Below are 18,535 nucleotides of genomic sequence, written 5' to 3' on the forward strand. Positions count from 1 at the left end.
AGTCAAAGTTCGAAATGTTTTAGTAAAATTGGTTTTTTTGCGAATTTCTCCAATATCTCTTTGTTCTGATAGCCCACAGAAGAGATATAACTTTTATCATGATGTATCGAATCGCTGAACTGAAAACGGAAAGACTTATATCAGCCAAATTTCGAAATTTTTGAGTAAAATTTTTTTGCTAATTTCGTCAATATCTGTGTGTTCTGATAGCCCCGAGAAGATTTCTAACTTTTATCATAATGGATAGAATCGCTAATGTGAAACACGAAAGTGTTATATCAGTCAAAGTCTGAAATTTTTTAGTAAAATTGGTTTTTTTGCGTATTTCTCCAATATCTCTGTGTTCTGATAGCCCACAGAAGAGATTTAACTTTTATCATGATGTATCGAATTGCTGAACTGAAAAGGGAAAGACTTATATCAGGCAAATTTCGAAATTTTTGAGTAAAATTTTTTTTGCGAATTTCTCCAATATCTCTGTGTTCTGATAGCCCCGAGAAGAGTTATAACTTTTATCATAATGGATCGAATCGCTAAAGTGAAAGACGAAAGTGTTATATCAGTCAAAGTCCGAAATTTTTTAGTAAAATTGGTTTTTTTGCGAATTTCTCCAATATCTCTGTGTTCTGATAGCCCACAGAAAAGAATTAACTTTTATCATGATGTATCGAATCGCTGAACTGAAAAAGGAAAGACTTATATCAGGCAAATTTCGAAATTTTTGAGTAAAATTTTTTTGCGAATTTCTCCAATATCTCTGTGTTCTGATAGCCCCGAGAAGAGTTCTAACTTTTATCATAATGGATCGAATCGCTAAAGTGAAAGACGAAAGAGTTATATCAGTCAAAGTTCGAAATTTTTGAGTAAAATTTTTTGTGGGAATCTCTCCAATATCTCTGTGTTCTGATAGCCCCGAGAAGAGTTCTATTTTTATCATAATGGATCGAATCGCTAAAGTGAAAGACGAAAGTGTTATATCAGTCAAAGTCCGAAATTTTTTAGTAAAATAGGTTTTTTTGCGAATTTCTCCAATATCTCTGTGTTCTGATAGTCCACAGAAAAGAATTAACTTTTATCATGATGTATCGAATCGCTGAACTGAAAAAGGAAAGACTTATATCAGGCAAATTTCGAAATTTTTGAGTAAAATTTTTTTTGCGAATTTCTCCAATATCTCTGTGTTCTGATAGCCCCGAGAAGAGTTCTAACTTTTATCATAATGGATCGAATCGCTAAAGTGAAAGACGAAAGATTTATATCAGTCAAAGTTCGAAATTTTTGAGTAAAATTTTTTGTGGGAATCTCTCCAATATCTCTGTGTTCTGATAGCCCCGAGAAGAGTTCTATTTTTATCATAATGGATCGAATCGCTAAAGTGAAAGACGAAAGAGTTATATCAGTCAAAGTCCGAAATTTTTTAGTAAAATTGGTTTTTTTCGAATTTCTCCAATATCTCTGTGTTCTGATAGCCCACAGAAGAGATTTACCTTTTATCATGATGTATCGAATTGCTGAACTGAAAAGGGAAAGACTTATATCAGGCAAATTTCGAAATCTTTGAGTAAAATTTTTTTGCGAATTTCTCCAATATCTCTGTGTTCTGATAGCCCCGAGAAGAGTTATAACTTTTATCATAATGGATCGAATCGCTAAAGTGAAAGACGAAAGAGTTATATCAGTCAAAGTCCGAAATGTTTTAGTAAAATTGGTTTTTTGCGAATTTCTCCAATATCTCTGTGTTCTGATAGCCCCGAGAAGAGTTATAACTTTTATCATAATGGATCGAATCGCTAAAGTGAAAGACGAAAGAGTTATATCAGTCAAAGTCCGAAATTTTTTAGTAAAATTAGTTTTTTTGCGAATTTCTCCAATATCTCTGTGTTCTGATAGCCCACAGAAGAGATTTAACTTTTATCATGATGTATCGAATCGCTGAACTGAAAAAGGGAAGACTTATATCAGGCAAATTTCGAAATTTTTGAGTAAAACTTTTTTTGCGAATTTCTCCAATATCTCTGTGTTCTGATAGCCCCGAGATGAGTTCTAACTTTTATCATAATGGATAGAATAGCTAAAGTGAAAGACGAAAGAGTTATATCAGTCAAAGTTCGAAAATTTTGAGTAAAATTTTTTTTGCGAATTTTTCCAATATCTCTGTGTTCTGATAGTCCCGAGAAGAGTTATAACATTTATCATAATGGATCGAATCGCTAAAGTGAAAGACGAAAGAGTTATATCAGTCAAAGTCCGAAATTTTTTAGTAAAATTGGTTTTTTTGCGAATTTCTCCAATATCTCTGTGTTCTGATAGCCCACAGAAGAGATTTAACTTTTATCATGATGTATCGAAATGCTGAACTGAAAAAGGAAAGACTTATATCAGGCAAATTTCGAAATTTTTGAGTAAAATTTTTTTTGCGAATTTCTCTAATATCTCTGTATTCTGATAGCCCCGAGATGAGTTCTAACTTTTATCATAATGGATAGGATCGCTAAAGTGAAAGACGAAAGTGTTATATCAGTCAAAGTTCGAAATGTTTTAGTAAAATTGGTTTTTTTGCGAATTTCTCCAATATCTGTGTGTTCTGATAGCCCACAGAAGAGATATAACTTTTATCATGATGTATCGAATCGCTGAACTGAAAAAGGAAAGACTTATATCAGGCAAATTTCGAAAATTTGAGGAAAATTTTTTTTGCGAGTTTCTCCAATATCTCTGTGTTCTGATAGCCCCGAGATGAGTTCTAACTTTTATAATAATGGATAGGATCGCTAAAGTGAAAGACGTAAGCGTTATATCAGTCAAAGTTCGAAATGTTTTAGTAAAATTGGTTTTTTTGCGAATTTCTCCAATATCTCTGTGTTCTGATAGCCCACAAAAGAGATATAACTTTTATCATGATGTATCGAATCGCTGAACTGAAAACGGAAAGACTTATATCAGGCAAATTTCGAAATTTTTGAGTAAAATATTTTTTGCTAATTTCGTCAATATCTGTGTGTTCTGATAGCCCCGAGAAGATTTCTAACTTTTATCATAATGGATAGAATCGCTAATGTGAAAGACGAAAGTGTTATATCAGTCAAAGTCCGAAATTTTTTAGTAAAATTGGTTTTTTTGCGAATTTCTCCAATATCTCTGTGTTCTGATAGCCCACAGAAGAGAATTAACCTTTATCATGATGTATCGAATTGCTGAACTGAAAAAGGAAAGACTTATATCAGGCAAATTTCGAAATTTTTGAGTAAAATTTTTTTTGCGAATTTCTCCAATATCTCTGTGTTCTGATAGCCCCGAGAAGAGTTCTAACTTTTATCATAATGGATCGAATCGCTAAAGTGAAAGACGAAAGAGTTATATCAGTCAAAGTTCGAAATTTTTGAGTAAAATTTTTTGTGGGAATCTCTCCAATATCTCTGTGTTCTGATAGCCCCGAGAAGAGTTCTATCTTTTATCATAATGGATCGAATCGCTAAAGTGAAAGACGAAAGTGTTATATCAGTCAAAGTCCGAAATTTTTTAGTAAAATAGGTTTTTTTGCGAATTTCTCCAATATCTCTGTGTTCTGATAGCCCACAGAAGAGATTTAACTTTTATCATGATGTATCGAATTGCTGAACTGAAAAAGGAAAGACTTATATCAGGCAAATTTCGAAATTATTGAGTAAAATTTTTTTTGCGAATTTCTCTAATATCTCTGTGTTCTGATAGTCCCGAGATGAGTTCTAACTTTTATCATAATGGATAGGATCGCTAAACTGAAAGACGAAAGAGTTATATCAGTATAAGTTCGAAATTTTTTAGTAAAATTGGGTTTTTTGCGAATTTCTCCAATATCTCTGTGTTCTGATAGCCCACAGAAGAGATTTAACTTTTATCATGATGTATCGAATTGCTGAACTGAAAAGGGAAAGACTTATATCAGGCAAATTTCGAAATTTTTGAGTAAAATTTTTTTTGCGAATTTCTCCAATATCTCTGTGTTCTGATAGCCCCGAGAAGAGTTATAACTTTTATCATAATGGATCGAATCGCTAAAGTGAAAGACGAAAGTGTTATATCTGTCAAAGTCCGAAATTTTTTAGTAAAATTGGTTTTTTTGCGAATTTCTCCAATATCTCTGTGTTCTGATAGTCCACAGAAAAGAATTAACTTTTATTATGATGTATCGAATCGCTGAACTGAAAAAGGAAAGACTTATATCAGGCAAATTTCGAAATTTTTGAGTAAAATTTTTTTTGCGAATTTCTCCAATATCTCTGTGTTCTGATAGCCCCGAGAAGAGTTCTAACTTTTATCATAATGGATCGAATCGCTAAAGTGAAAGACGAAAGAGTTATATCAGTCAAAGTTCGAAATTTTTGAGTAAAATTTTTTGTGGGAATCTCTCCAATATCTCTGTGTTCTGATAGCCCCGAGAAGAGTTCTATTTTTATCATAATGGATCGAATCGCTAAAGTGAAAGACGAAAGTGTTATATCAGTCACAGTCCGAAATTTTTTAGTAAAATAGGTTTTTTTGCGAATTTCTCCAATATCTCTGTGTTCTGATAGTCCACAGAAAAGAATTAACTTTTATCATGATGTATCGAATCGCTGAACTGAAAAAGGAAAGACTTATATCAGGCAAATTTCGAAATTTTTGAGTAAAATTTTTTTTGCGAATTTCTCCAATATCTCTGTGTTCTGATAGCCCCGAGAAGAGTTATAACTTTTATCATAATGGATCGAATCGCTAAAGTGAAAGACGAAAGAGTTATATCAGTCAAAGTGCGAAATTTTTTATTAAAATTAGTTTTTTTGCGAATTTCTCCAATATCTCTGTGTTCTGATAGCCCACAGAAGAGATTTAACTTTTATCATGATGTATCGAATCGCTGAACTGAAAAAGGGAAGACATATATCAGTCAAATTTCGAAATTTTTGAGTAAAACTTTTTTTGCGAATTTCTCCAATATCTCTGTGTTCTGATAGCCCCGAGATGAGTTCTAACTTTTATCATAATGGATAGAATAGCTAAAGTGAAAGACGAAAGAGTTATATCAGTCAAAGTTCGAAAATTTTGAGTAAAATTTTTTTTGCGAATTTTTCCAATATCTCTGTGTTCTGATAGTCCCGAGAAGAGTTATAACATTTATCATAATGGATCGAATCGCTAAAGTGAAAGACGAAAGAGTTATATCAGTCAAAGTCCGAAATTTTTTAGTAAAATTGGTTTTTTTGCGAATTTCTCCAATATCTCTGTGTTCTGATAGCCCACAGAAGAGATTTAACTTTTATCATGATGTATCGAATTGCTGAACTGAAAAAGGAAAGACTTATATCAGGCAAATTTCGAAATTTTTGAGTAAAATTTTTTTTGCGAATTTCTCTAATATCTCTGTATTCTGATAGCCCCGAGATGAGTTCTAACTTTTATCATAATGGATAGGATCGCTAAAGTGAAAGACGAAAGTGTTATATCAGTCAAAGTTCGAAATGTTTTAGTAAAATTGGTTTTTTTGCGAATTTCTCCAATATCTCTGTGTTCTGATAGCCCACAGAAGAGATATAACTTTTATCATGATGTATCGAATCGCTGAACTGAAAAAGGAAAGACTTATATCAGGCAAATTTCGAAAATTTGAGGAAAATTTTTTTTGCGAGTTTCTCCAATATCTCTGTGTTCTGATAGCCCCGAGATGAGTTCTAACTTTTATAATAATGGATAGGATCGCTAAAGTGAAAGACGTAAGCGTTATATCAGTCAAAGTTCGAAATGTTTTAGTAAAATTGGTTTTTTTGCGAATTTCTCCAATATCTCTGTGTTCTGATAGCCCACAAAAGAGATATAACTTTTATCATGATGTATCGAATCGCTGAACTGAAAACGGAAAGACTTATATCAGGCAAATTTCGAAATTTTTGAGTAAAATATTTTTTGCTAATTTCGTCAATATCTGTGTGTTCTGATAGCCCCGAGAAGATTTCTAACTTTTATCATAATGGATAGAATCGCTAATGTGAAAGACGAAAGTGTTATATCAGTCAAAGTCCGAAATTTTTTAGTAAAATTGGTTTTTTTGCGAATTTCTCCAATATCTCTGTGTTCTGATAGCCCACAGAAGAGAATTAACCTTTATCATGATGTATCGAATTGCTGAACTGAAAAAGGAAAGACTTATATCAGGCAAATTTCGAAATTTTTGAGTAAAATTTTTTTTGCGAATTTCTCCAATATCTCTGTGTTCTGATAGCCCCGAGAAGAGTTCTAACTTTTATCATAATGGATCGAATCGCTAAAGTGAAAGACGAAAGAGTTATATCAGTCAAAGTTCGAAATTTTTGAGTAAAATTTTTTGTGGGAATCTCTCCAATATCTCTGTGTTCTGATAGCCCCGAGAAGAGTTCTATCTTTTATCATAATGGATCGAATCGCTAAAGTGAAAGACGAAAGTGTTATATCAGTCAAAGTCCGAAATTTTTTAGTAAAATAGGTTTTTTTGCGAATTTCTCCAATATCTCTGTGTTCTGATAGCCCACAGAAGAGATTTAACTTTTATCATGATGTATCGAATTGCTGAACTGAAAAGGGAAAGACTTATATCAGGCAAATTTCGAAATTATTGAGTAAAATTTTTTTTGCGAATTTTTCCAATATCTCTGTGTTCTGATAGTCCCGAGATGAGTTCTAACTTTTATCATAATGGATAGGATCGCTAAACTGAAAGACGAAAGAGTTATATCAGTATAAGTTCGAAATTTTTTAGTAAAATTGGGTTTTTTGCGAATTTCTCCAATATCTCTGTGTTCTGATAGCCCACAGAAGAGATATAACTTTTATCATGATGTATCGAATCGCTGAACTGAAAACGGAAAGACTTATATCAGGCAAATTTCGAAATTTTTGAGTAAAACTTTTTTTGCGAATTTCTCCAATATCTCTGTGTTCTGATAGCCCCGAGATGAGTTCTAACTTTTATCATAATGGATAGAATCGCTAAAGTGAAAGACGAAAGGGTTATATCAGTCAAAGTTCGAAAATTTTGAGTAAAATTTTTTTTGCGAATTTTTCCAATATCTCTGTGTTCTGATAGTCCCGAGAAGAGTTATAACATTTATCATAATGGATCGAATCGCTAAAGTGAAAGACGAAAGAGTTATATCAGTCAAAGTCCGAAATTTTTTAGTAAAATTGGTTTTTTTGCGAATTTCTCCAATATCTCTGTGTTCTGATAGCCCACAGAAGAGGTTTAACTTTTATCATGATGTATGGAATTGCTGAACTGAAAAAGGAAAGACTTATATCAGGCAAATTTCGAAATTTTTGAGTAAAATTTTTTTTGCGAATTTCTCTAATATCTCTATGTTCTGATAGCCCCGAGATGAGTTCTAACTTTTATCATAATGGATAGGATCGCTAAAGTGAAAGACGAAAGTGTTATATAAGTCAAAGTTCGAAAATTTTGAGTAAAATTTTTTTTGCGAATTTTTCCAATATCTCTGTGTTCTGATAGCCCCGAGAAGAGTTATAACTTTTATCATAATGGATCGAATCGCTAAAGTGAAAGACGAAAGAGTTATATCAGTCAAAGTCCGAAATTTTTTAGTAAAATTGGTTTTTTTGCGAATTTCTCCAATATCTCTGTGTTCTGATAACCCACAGAAGAGATTTAACTTTTATCATGATGTATCGAATAGCTGAACTGAAAAAGGAAAGACTTATATCAGGCAAATTTCGAAAATTTGAGGAAAATTTTTTTTGCGAATTTCTCCAATATCTCTGTCTTCTGATAGCTCCGAGAAGAGTTCTAACTTTTATCATAATGGATCGAATCGCTAAAGTGAAAGACGAAAGGATTATATCAGTCAAAGTCCGAAATTTTTGAGTAAAATAGGTTTTTTTGCGAATTTCTCCAATATCTCTGTGTTCTGATAGCCCACAGAAGAGATATAACTTTTATCATGATGTATCGAATCGCTGAACTGAAAAAGGAAAGACTTATATCAGGCAAATCTCGAAATTTTCGAGTTAAATTTTTTTTGCTAATTTCGTCAATATCTGTGTGTTCTGATAGCCCCGAGAAGATTTCTAACTTTTATCATAATGGATAGAATCGCTAATGTGAAAGACGAAAGTGTTATATCAGTCAAAGTCCGAAATTTTTTAGTAAAATTGGTTTTTTTGCGAATTTCTCCAATATCTCTGTGTTCTGATAGCCCACAGAAGAGGTTTAACTTTTATCATGATGTATCGAATTGCTGAACTGAAAAGGGAAAGACTTATATCAGGCAAATTTCGAAATTTTTGAGTAAAATTTTTTTTGCGAATTTCTCCAATATCTCTGTGTTCTGATAGCCCCGAGAAGAGTTATAACTTTTATCATAATGGATCGAATCGCTAAAGTGAAAGACGAAAGAGTTATATCAGTCAAAGTTCGAAATTTTTTAGTAAAATTAGTTTTTTTGCGATTTTCTCCAATATCTCTGTGTTCTGATAGCCTCGAGATGAGTTCTAACTTTTATCATAATGGATAGAATCGCTAAAGTGAAAGACGAAAGAGTTATATCAGTCAAAGTTCGAAATTTTTGAGTAAAATTTTTTGTGGGAATCTCTCCAATATCTCTGTGTTCTGATAGCCCCGAGAAGAGTTATAACTTTTATCATAATTGATCGAATCGCTAAAGTGAAAGGCGAAAGAGTTATATCAGTCAAAGTTCGAAATTTTTTAGTAAAATTGGTTCTTTTGCGAATTTCTCCAATATCTCTGTGTTCTGATAGCCCACAGAAGAGATAAAACTTTTATCATGATGTATCGAATCGCTGAACTGAAAACGGAAAGACTTATATCAGGCAAATTTCGAAATTTTTGAGTATAATTTTTTTTCCTAATTTCGTCAATATCTGTGTGTTCTGATAGCCCCGAGAAGAGTTCTAACTTTTATCATAATGGATAGAATCGCTAATGTGAAAGACGAAAGGGTTATATCAGTCAAAGTCCGAAATTTTTTAGTAAAATTGGTTTTTTTGCGAATTTCTCCAATATCTCTGTGTTCTGATAGCCCACAGAAGAGATTTAACTTTTATCATGATGTATCGAATTGCTGAACTGAAAAGGGAAAGACTTATATCAGGCAAATTTCGAAATCTTTGAGTAAAATTTTTTTGCGAATTTCTCCAATATCTCTGTGTTCTGATAGCCCCGAGGAGAGTTATAACTTTTATCATAATGGATCGAATCGCTAAAGTGAAAGACGAAAGAGTTATATCAGTCAAAGTCCGAAATGTTTTAGTAAAATTGGTTTTTTTGCGAATTTCTCCAATATCTCTGTGTTCTGATAGCCCCGAGAAGAGTTATAACTTTTATCATAATGGATCGAATCGCTAAAGTGAAAGACGAAAGAGTTATATCAGTCAAAGTCCGAAATTTTTTAGTAAAATTAGTTTTTTTGCGAATTTCTCCAATATCTCTGTGTTCTTATAGCCCCGAGAAGAGTTCTAACTTTTTCATAATGGATCGAATCGCTAAAGTGAAAGACGAAAGAGTTATATCAGTCAAAGTTCGAAATTTTTGAGTAAAATTTTTTGTGGGAATCTCTCCAATATCTCTGTGTTCTGATAGCCCCGAGAAGAGTTCTATCTTTTATCATAATGGATCGAATCGCTAAAGTGAAAGACGAAAGTGTTATATCAGTCAAAGTCCGAAATTTTTGAGTAAAATAGGTTTCTTTGCGAATTTCTCCAATATCTCTGTGTTCTGATTGCCCACAGAAGAGATGTAACTTTTATCATGATGTATCGAATCGCTGAACTGAAAAGGGAAAGACTTATATCAGGCAAATTTCGAAATTTTTGAGTAAAACTTTTTTTGCGAATTTCTCCAATATCTCTGTGTTCTGATAGCCCCGAGATGAGTTCTAACTTTTATCATAATGGATAGAATCGCTAAAGTGAAAGACGAAAGAGTTATATCAGTCAAAGTTCGAAAATTTTGAGTAAAATTTTTTTTGCGAATTTTTCCAATATCTCTGTGTTCTGATAGTCCCGAGAAGAGTTATAACATTTATCATAATGGATCGAATCGCTAAAGTGAAAGACGAAAGAGTTATATCAGTCAAAGTCCGAAATTTTTTAGTAAAATTGGTTTTTTTGCGAATTTCTCCAATATCTCTGTGTTCTGATAGCCCACAGAAGAGATATAACTTTTATCATAATGGATCGAATCGCTAAAGTGAAAGACGAAAGAGTTATATCAGTCAAAGTCCGAAATTTTTTAGTAAAATTGGTTTTTTTGCGAATTTCTCCAATATCTCTGTGTTCTGATAACCCACAGAAGGGATTTAACTTTTATCATGATGTATCGAATTGCTGAACTGAAAAAGGAAAGACTTATATCAGGCAAATTTCGAAATTTTTTAGTAAAATTTTTTTTGCGAATTTCTCTAATATCTCTGTGTTCTGATAGCCCCGAGATGAGTTCTAACTTTTATCATAATGGGTAGGATCACTAAAGTGAAAGACGATAGAGTTATATCAGTCAAAGTTCGAAATGTTTTAGTAAAATTGGTTTTTTTGCGAATTTCTCCAATATCTCTGTGTTCTGATAGCCCACAGAAGAGATATAACTTTTATCATGATGTATCGAATCGCTGAAGTGAAAACGGAAAGACTTATATCAGGCAAATTTCGAAATTTTTGAGTAAAATTTTTTTTGCTAATTTCTCCAATATCTGTGTGTTCTGATAGCCCCGAGAAGAGTTCTAACTTTTATCATAATGGATAGAATCGCTAATGTGAAAGACGAAAGAGTTATATCAGTCAAAGTCCGAAATTTTTTAGTAAAATTGGTTTTTTTGCGAATTTCTCCAATATCTCTGTGTTCTGATAGCCCACAGAAGAGATTTAACTTTTATCATGATGTATCGATTCGCTGAACTGAAAAAGGAAAGACTTATATCAGGCAAATTTCGAAATTTTTGAGTAAAATTTTTTTTGCGAATTTCTCTAATATCTCTGTGTTCTGATAGCCCCGAGAAGAGTTATAACTTTTATCATAATGGATAGAATCGCTAAAGTGAAAGACGAAAGTGTTATATCAGTCAAAGTTCGAAAATTTTGAGTAAAATTTTTTTTGCTAATTTTTCCAATATCTCTGTGTTCTGATAGTCCCGAGAAGAGTTATAACATTTATCATAATGGATCGAATCGCTAAAGTGAAAGACGAAAGAGATATATCAGTCAAAGTTCGAAATTTTTGAGTAAAATTGGTTTTTTTCCGAATTTCTCCAATATCTCTGTGTTCTGATAGCCCACAGAAGAGTTATAACTTTTATTTTGACGTATCGAATCGCTGAAGTGAAAAAGGAAAGACTTATATCAGTTAAATTTCGAAATTTTTTAGTATAATTTTTATTGCGTTTTTCCCCAATATCTCTGTGTTTTGATAGCCCCGAGAAGATTTATAACATTTATCATAATGGATCGAATCGCTAAAGTAAAAGACGAAAGAGTTATATCAGTCAAAGTTCGAAAAGTTTTAGTAAAATTGGTTTTTTTGGGAATTTCTCCAATATCTCTGTGTTCTGATAGCCCACAGAAGAGATATAACTTTTATCATGATGTATCGAATCGCTGAACTGAAAACGGAAAGACTTATATCAGGCAAATTTCGAAATTTTTGAGTAAAATTTTTTTTGCGAATTTCTCCAATATCTCTGTGTTCTGATAGCCCCGAGAAGAGTTATAACTTTTATCATAATGGATCGAATCGCTAAAGTGAAAGACGAAAGAGTTATATCAGTCAAAGTCCAAAATTTTTTAGTAAAATTAGTTTTTTTGCGAATTTCTCCAATATCTCTGTGTTCTGATAGCCCACAGAAGAGAATTAACTTTTATCTTGATGTATCGAATCGCTGAACTGAAAACGGAAAGACTTATATCAGGCAAATATCGAAATTTTTGAGTAAAATTTTTTTTGCGAATTTCTCCAATATCTCTGTGTTCTTATAGCCCCGAGAAGAGTTCTAACTTTTTCATAATGGATCGAATCGCTAAAGTGAAAGACGAAAGAGTTATATCAGTCAAAGTTCGAAATTTTTGAGTAAAATTTATTGTGGGAATCTCTCCAATATCTCTGTGTTCTGATAGCCCCGAGAAGAGTTCTATCTTTTATCATAATGGATCGAATCGCTAAAGTGAAAGACGAAAGTGTTATATCAGTCAAAGTCCGAAATTTTTGAGTAAAATTGGTTTTTTTGCGAATTTCTCCAATATCTCTGTGTTCTGATAGCCCCGAGATGAGTTCTAACTTTTATCATAATGGATAGAATCGCTAAAGTGAAAGACGAAAGAGTTATATCAGTCAAAGTTCGAAAATTTTGAGTAAAATTTTTTTTGCGAATTTTTCCAATATCTCTGTGTTCTGATAGTCCCGAGAAGAGTTATAACATTTATCATAATGGATCGAATCGCTAAAGTGAAAGACGAAAGAGTTATATCAGTCAAAGTCCGAAATTTTTTAGTAAAATTGGTTTTTTTGCGAATTTCTCCAATATCTCTGTGTTCTGATAGCCCACAGAAGAGATATAACTTTTATCATAATGGATCGAATCGCTAAAGTGAAAGACGAAAGAGTTATATCAGTCAAAGTCCGAAATTTTTTAGTAAAATTGGTTTTTTGCGAATTTCTCCAATATCTCTGTGTTCTGATAACCCACAGAAGGGATTTAACTTTTATCATGATATATCGAATTGCTGAACTGAAAAAGGAAAGACTTATATCAGGCAAATTTCGAAATTTTTTAGTAAAATTATTTTTGCGAATTTCTCTAATATCTCTGTGTTCTGATAGCCCCGAGATGAGTTCTAACTTTTATCATAATGGGTAGGATCGCTAAAGTGAAAGACGATAGAGTTATATCAGTCAAAGTTCGAAATGTTTTAGTAAAATTGGTTTTTTTGCGAATTTCTCCAATATCTCTGTGTTCTGATAGCCCACAGAAGAGATATAACTTTTATCATGATGTATCGAATCGCTGAAGTGAAAACGGAAAGACTTATATCAGGCAAATTTCGAAATTTTTGAGTAAAATTTTTTTTGCTAATTTCTCCAATATCTGTGTGTTCTGATAGCCCCGAGAAGAGTTCTAACTTTTATCATAATGGATAGAATCGCTAATGTGAAAGACGAAAGAGTTATATCAGTCAAAGTCCGAAATTTTTTAGTAAAATTGGTTTTTTTGCGAATTTCTCCAATATCTCTGTGTTCTGATAGCCCACAGAAGAGATTTAACTTTTATCATGATGTATCGATTCGCTGAACTGAAAAAGGAAAGACTTATATCAGGCAAATTTCGAAATTTTTGAGTAAAATTTTTTTTGCGAATTTCTCCAATATCTCTGTGTTCTGATAGCCCCGAGAAGAGTTATAACTTTTATCATAATGGATAGAATCGCTAAAGTGAAAGACGAAAGTGTTATATCAGTCAAAGTTCGAAAATTTTAAGTAAAATTTTTTTTACTAATTTTTCCAATATCTCTGTGTTCTGATAGTCCCGAGAAGAGTTATAACATTTATCATAATGGATCGAATCGCTAAAGTGAAAGACGAAAGAGATATATCAGTCAAAGTTCGAAATTTTTGAGTAAAATTGGTTTTTTTCCGAATTTCTCCAATATCTCTTTGTTCTGATAGCCCACAGAAGAGTTATAACTTTTATTTTGATGTATCGAATCGCTGAAGTGAAAAAGGAAAGACTTATATCAGTTAAATTTCGAAATTTTTTAGTATAATTTTTATTGCGTTTTTCCCCAATATCTCTGTGTTCTGATAGCCCCGAGAAGAGTTATAACATTTATCATAATGGATCGAATCGCTAAAGTAAAAGACGAAAGAGTTATATCAGTCAAAGTTCGAAAAGTTTTAGTAAAATTGGTTTTTTTGCGAATTTCTCCAATATCTCTGTGTTCTGATAGCCCACAGAAGAGATATAACTTTTATCATGATGTTGCGAATCGCTGAACTGAAAATGGAAAGACTTATATCAGGAAAATTTCGAAATTTTTGAGTAAAATTTTTTTGCCAATTTCTCCAATATTTCTGAGTTCTGATACCCCCCAGAAAATTTCTAATTTTTATCATGATGGATCGAATCGCTAAAGTGAAAAACGCGAGACTTATATCAGTCAAAGTTCGAAATCTTTGAGTAAAATTTTTTTTGCGAATTTCTCCAATATCTCTGTGTTCTGATAGCCCCCGGAAGCTTTCTAACTTTTATCATAATGTATCGAACCGCTAAAGTGAAAAACGTAAGACATATATCAGTCAAAAATCGAAATTTTTGAGTAAAATTTTTTTGCGAATTTCTCCAATATCTCTGTGCTCTGATAGTCCCCGGAAGCGTTCTAACTTTTATCATAATGGATCGTACCGCTAAAGTGAAAAACGCAAGTCTTATATCAGTCAATAATCGAAATTTTTGAGTAAAATTTTTTTTGCGTATTTCTCCAATATTTCTGAGTTCATTTAGCCCCCAGAAGAGTTCTAACTTTTATCATGTTGGATCGAATCGCTAAAGTGAAAAACGGAATACTCATATCAGTGAAAGTTCGAAATTTTTGACTAAAATTTTTTTTGCGAATTTCTCCAATATTTCTGAGTTCTTATAGCCCCCAGAAGAGTTCTAACTTTTATCATGATGGATCGAATCGCTAAAGTGAAAAACGAAAGACTTATATCAGTTAAAGTTCGAAATTTTTGAGAAAAATTTTTTTTGTGAATTTCTCCAATATCTCTGCGTTCTGATAGCCACCCGAAGAGTTCTATCTCTTATCATAATAAATCAATTGTTGCTCTAGAAGACGGTGTTCAGAAACGTTAGAGATACAGAGATACATCTCTTCTTTCTACTAATGTTTGTAAAATTTTGTTTTTTTTTATAGATTGCAGTAACATGGCTGAGTGTACATCAAATGGGCAAGTGAAAATAGTATATTAAATATTTGTTATTTATTTACTATTATACGTTTTTAGACGGCTCAATATAGAGGATAATTTAAATAAAAAGTCTTCCTTGAGGGATTACCCGAGATGCGGCATTAGCACCTGCAGTAATCACAGGTTTTCATGTTATACAAAGCATGAATTTTGTACTGAAAGGTGCAAATGCACTTTTAAGTGCAAAAACAAGGGCTCAACCACGGTACGTTACCACAAGAACATATATAAGGTCTTTATTAATTTATATAATATTAATAACTTACTTCTACTTATTTAACAGATGGAATCTTGTTTGGCTCATAAACAGAGTAATGAGCCACCTGTAAAAGCATTAAAGCATGAATATAAGCAAAAGTGTAAAGTTATTCGAATAGAATTGGGAACGCAGAAAAGAAAAAATGAAGAACTAGAAAAATTGAATTGTAAATTAGAAGAATCAAATTTAAAATTAGAAGAATCAAATTTAAAATTAGATTATTTGAATTTAAAATTAGAAGAATCTAATATAAATTAGAAGAATCGAATTTAAAATTAATAATATTAGAAGTAATGAAAATCAAGTACTGTGTATTATAATTCAAGATTTAAAAATCTACACAAAATATATGATAAAAAAATTAGTTATGTTCTAGTGAAGTTTTAGTTTTAAAATTAAGTTTGGAAATTAGTAATAACTTTTTTTTTTAATTTGTTTTGAATGGTATCTTCATATCATTTTATTGCTCTTCTTTTGCCAGCAATTTTTATAAATAAAAATATTTTTTTTGTTATTGATTTGTATATTTAAATAAAACTATCTTTTGTTACCTGTGTACTATAAGTTTTATAGATAACTACAATATTCAAGTGAGTAAATCGGATAGATCAGATGCAATTATCTGCAGTGTTAAGCCGCGAGGAATAAAGCAAGAATTTTTATTTGATAAAATGTTTACACCCAACGCATCACAGCTGATGTATTTGAAGAATTATCCCTTTTAATGCAATTAACATTTAAAGGATATAACGTTTGCGTGTTTACTTATGGCCAAACTGGTTCTGGAAAAACGTACACTATGGAAGGAGAATGTGGATGTGAGACCGAAGGTATGATACCTAGAACGATACGTCATATATTTCAAGTAAAAAAAAATTTGGAAGTTATGAATTACAAGTGTGAAATAGAAGTAAACTTTATAGAAATTTATAACGAGAAAATTATTGATCTCCTAGATAGGCAAACAACACCTTGTACACAAAAAGTCCATGAAATACGAATGGCGGATTAAGATTTGTACGTTACTAATGTACAAACAAAAAAAGTACATAGGCCAGAAGGACTACATAAACACCCCTTTTTTTTTTTTTTTTTAACATGGGGAAATCCTCATGGATACCCCTCCCTTCCGGGGGGAAGGGAGGCGGTTATGCCGGACTCTTACCGGCTAAAACCCCATGGTGGTCCACCTTCACATGGGTCATGGGGGGGCGCCCCGGGATAGCTGAGGCATACTCCAACGGGCGCCCCCCCCCCCGAGCCCCTTCCCTCTCCCACTAGGGAGAGGATCGTCCTAACTGGAGACCGTTGCCGGACCACCACGCAACGGTCTCCCCTACCGAGGAGCTGCGTGCAATGGGATAGGGTGCCCCCGCACCCCATCCCTTCAGCTCCCAGCAGCCACGGGCTGGAGGGCCAGGCTGATTCGCCCGTGCCTCCCTCCAGCCCGTGACTGTTAGTGGGGGAGAAGGTTATAAAACCCGGCAAAGGCCCGAGCCCTTCTCCTCGGTCTTTTCCTTCTGCAGGGGTCGGCGTTTGGGACCGACTCCCTCCGTCGTTCTTCGGTCTCCTTCTGCGAGATTACGGACTCGCAGAAGGAGAGCGCGGCTGCCCAGGTCTCCTCCCCTTCGAGCATGGCACTCACCATGCTCTCCAGGGAGAAGTCAGCCTGGTTGATGTTTAGGGCCCGTAGTAAAACCCGGCGGTCACCGTCCCATGCCGGACATTCCAGCAGGGTGTGATCCGCCGAGTCCACCCGAGCCCCGCAGTGGTGGCACACACTGGTGGGTTCACGGCCTATGCGGTGCAGGAACTCACCGAAGCAACCATGCCCAGTGAGCACCTGCCCCAGCCTGTAAGTAAGGGATCCGAAGCGTCGCCGGCCCATCCATTCCATCAGAACGGGTCCAATGGCGCCGACGACGCGAGCAAGGACCGTGGATTGGCGTTGGAGGGGAAGGAAGGTCGTTGCATCCACTTCAACGATGTGGAACGAAAATGGCGGCGGCCATACTTTTACTGCACACTCGCTCACTCACACAACTAATAGCTGTAGTACCTTACTATCTACGTACATACACTAACACTGACTCGCTGTCTCGAAAATGGCGGCTATGCAACGACCTTCCTTCCCCTCCAACGCCAATCCACGGACCTTGGACGCGAGAGCCCGGCCCATCTAAGGTCAGGCTCTCGCCCCAGTCTTTGACAGCGCGCCTCCTCGCTTGGAGGCGCCACACTTCCTGCTCTTGCGGTATCCGGGGAGCCCCGGGGCCCCGAAGACGCGCACGCTTTTCCTCGTAGGCAAAAGCGTATATGCGCGCCTCGAGCGCCCACGGGAGCTCTCCGGCCACCAGCATCGCCGCCCTGGTGGCGATGGTCCGGTAACCCCGTGCGGCACGGACGACCAATCCACGCTGGGATCTCTGTAGGAGATCCCTCGGCGATGGTTGGCCACCAGACTACATGAACACCTTCGAACAGCGCATCGCAACCGAGCGAGGATAGCTACCGTTTAAAAAAAACGGTAAGTTTATTTTTACTTTGGTAAGTTTACTTTTTTAATTAAATTTAAATAATATAGTTATTGAAACATAATACAATCTTTATTGGGATATAATTGAGATTAACTTATAATTTAATATAGAATACACGGTTCAGCAACCGTATACAAATAATAATATATTATATAATAATTCATATTTGTATTGTAGATCATCGAGATCACATTCCATCACAAAAATAAGGCTAACTACAAATAGAGACAAAATATTAACACGAGGAGATTTACATTTAATCGACCTAGCCTGTTCAAAAAGATTAAGTTCAAAAGAAGATGCTGCCACACCAAAGACAAAATACATCAATAAATTATTAGCAAATCTCGGCAATGTCATTTCAGCTCTTTCGAAAAAATAGGAACACGTTCCTTACCGAAATTCTAAATTGACTCATTTTGTCATACCTTCTTTAGGAGGAAATTCTAAAATTTTAATGATATTAAATATATCTCCACTAGAAGAATATTATAACGAAACATTAAATTCGCTGAGATTTGCTAGTTAAGTCAACAACTGTAAGACTGGCAATATTAAACAAAACCGAATCGATATTAACATCTAAAGTAGATTTTTTTAATGCATGACTTTCTCAAATTTTTAATAAGTATATCTTCGAATTATCAAGAATATTTTATGAATAAATTGTTTTTTTGTTGAATAAATTTTTATTTGATTGTAATATCAATAACAATACAGCTATAGTTTCTTAATCTTTCTACAGAACACTTTGCTTTTTTGCTT

At 33.9% G+C, this 18,535-nt stretch overlaps 1 pseudogene; it reads left to right on the forward strand.

Moving 5' to 3' along the window:
- The first annotated feature begins 14,930 nt into the window (after positions 1 to 14,930).
- Positions 14,931 to 18,356, forward strand: LOC120359441 (annotated as a pseudogene).
- The last annotated feature ends 179 nt before the right edge of the window (positions 18,357 to 18,535 follow it).

This window comes from Solenopsis invicta, chromosome 13 (genome assembly GCF_016802725.1).
Source record: "Solenopsis invicta isolate M01_SB chromosome 13, UNIL_Sinv_3.0, whole genome shotgun sequence".
In the NCBI taxonomy this organism is placed as follows: Eukaryota; Metazoa; Arthropoda; class Insecta; order Hymenoptera; family Formicidae; genus Solenopsis; species Solenopsis invicta.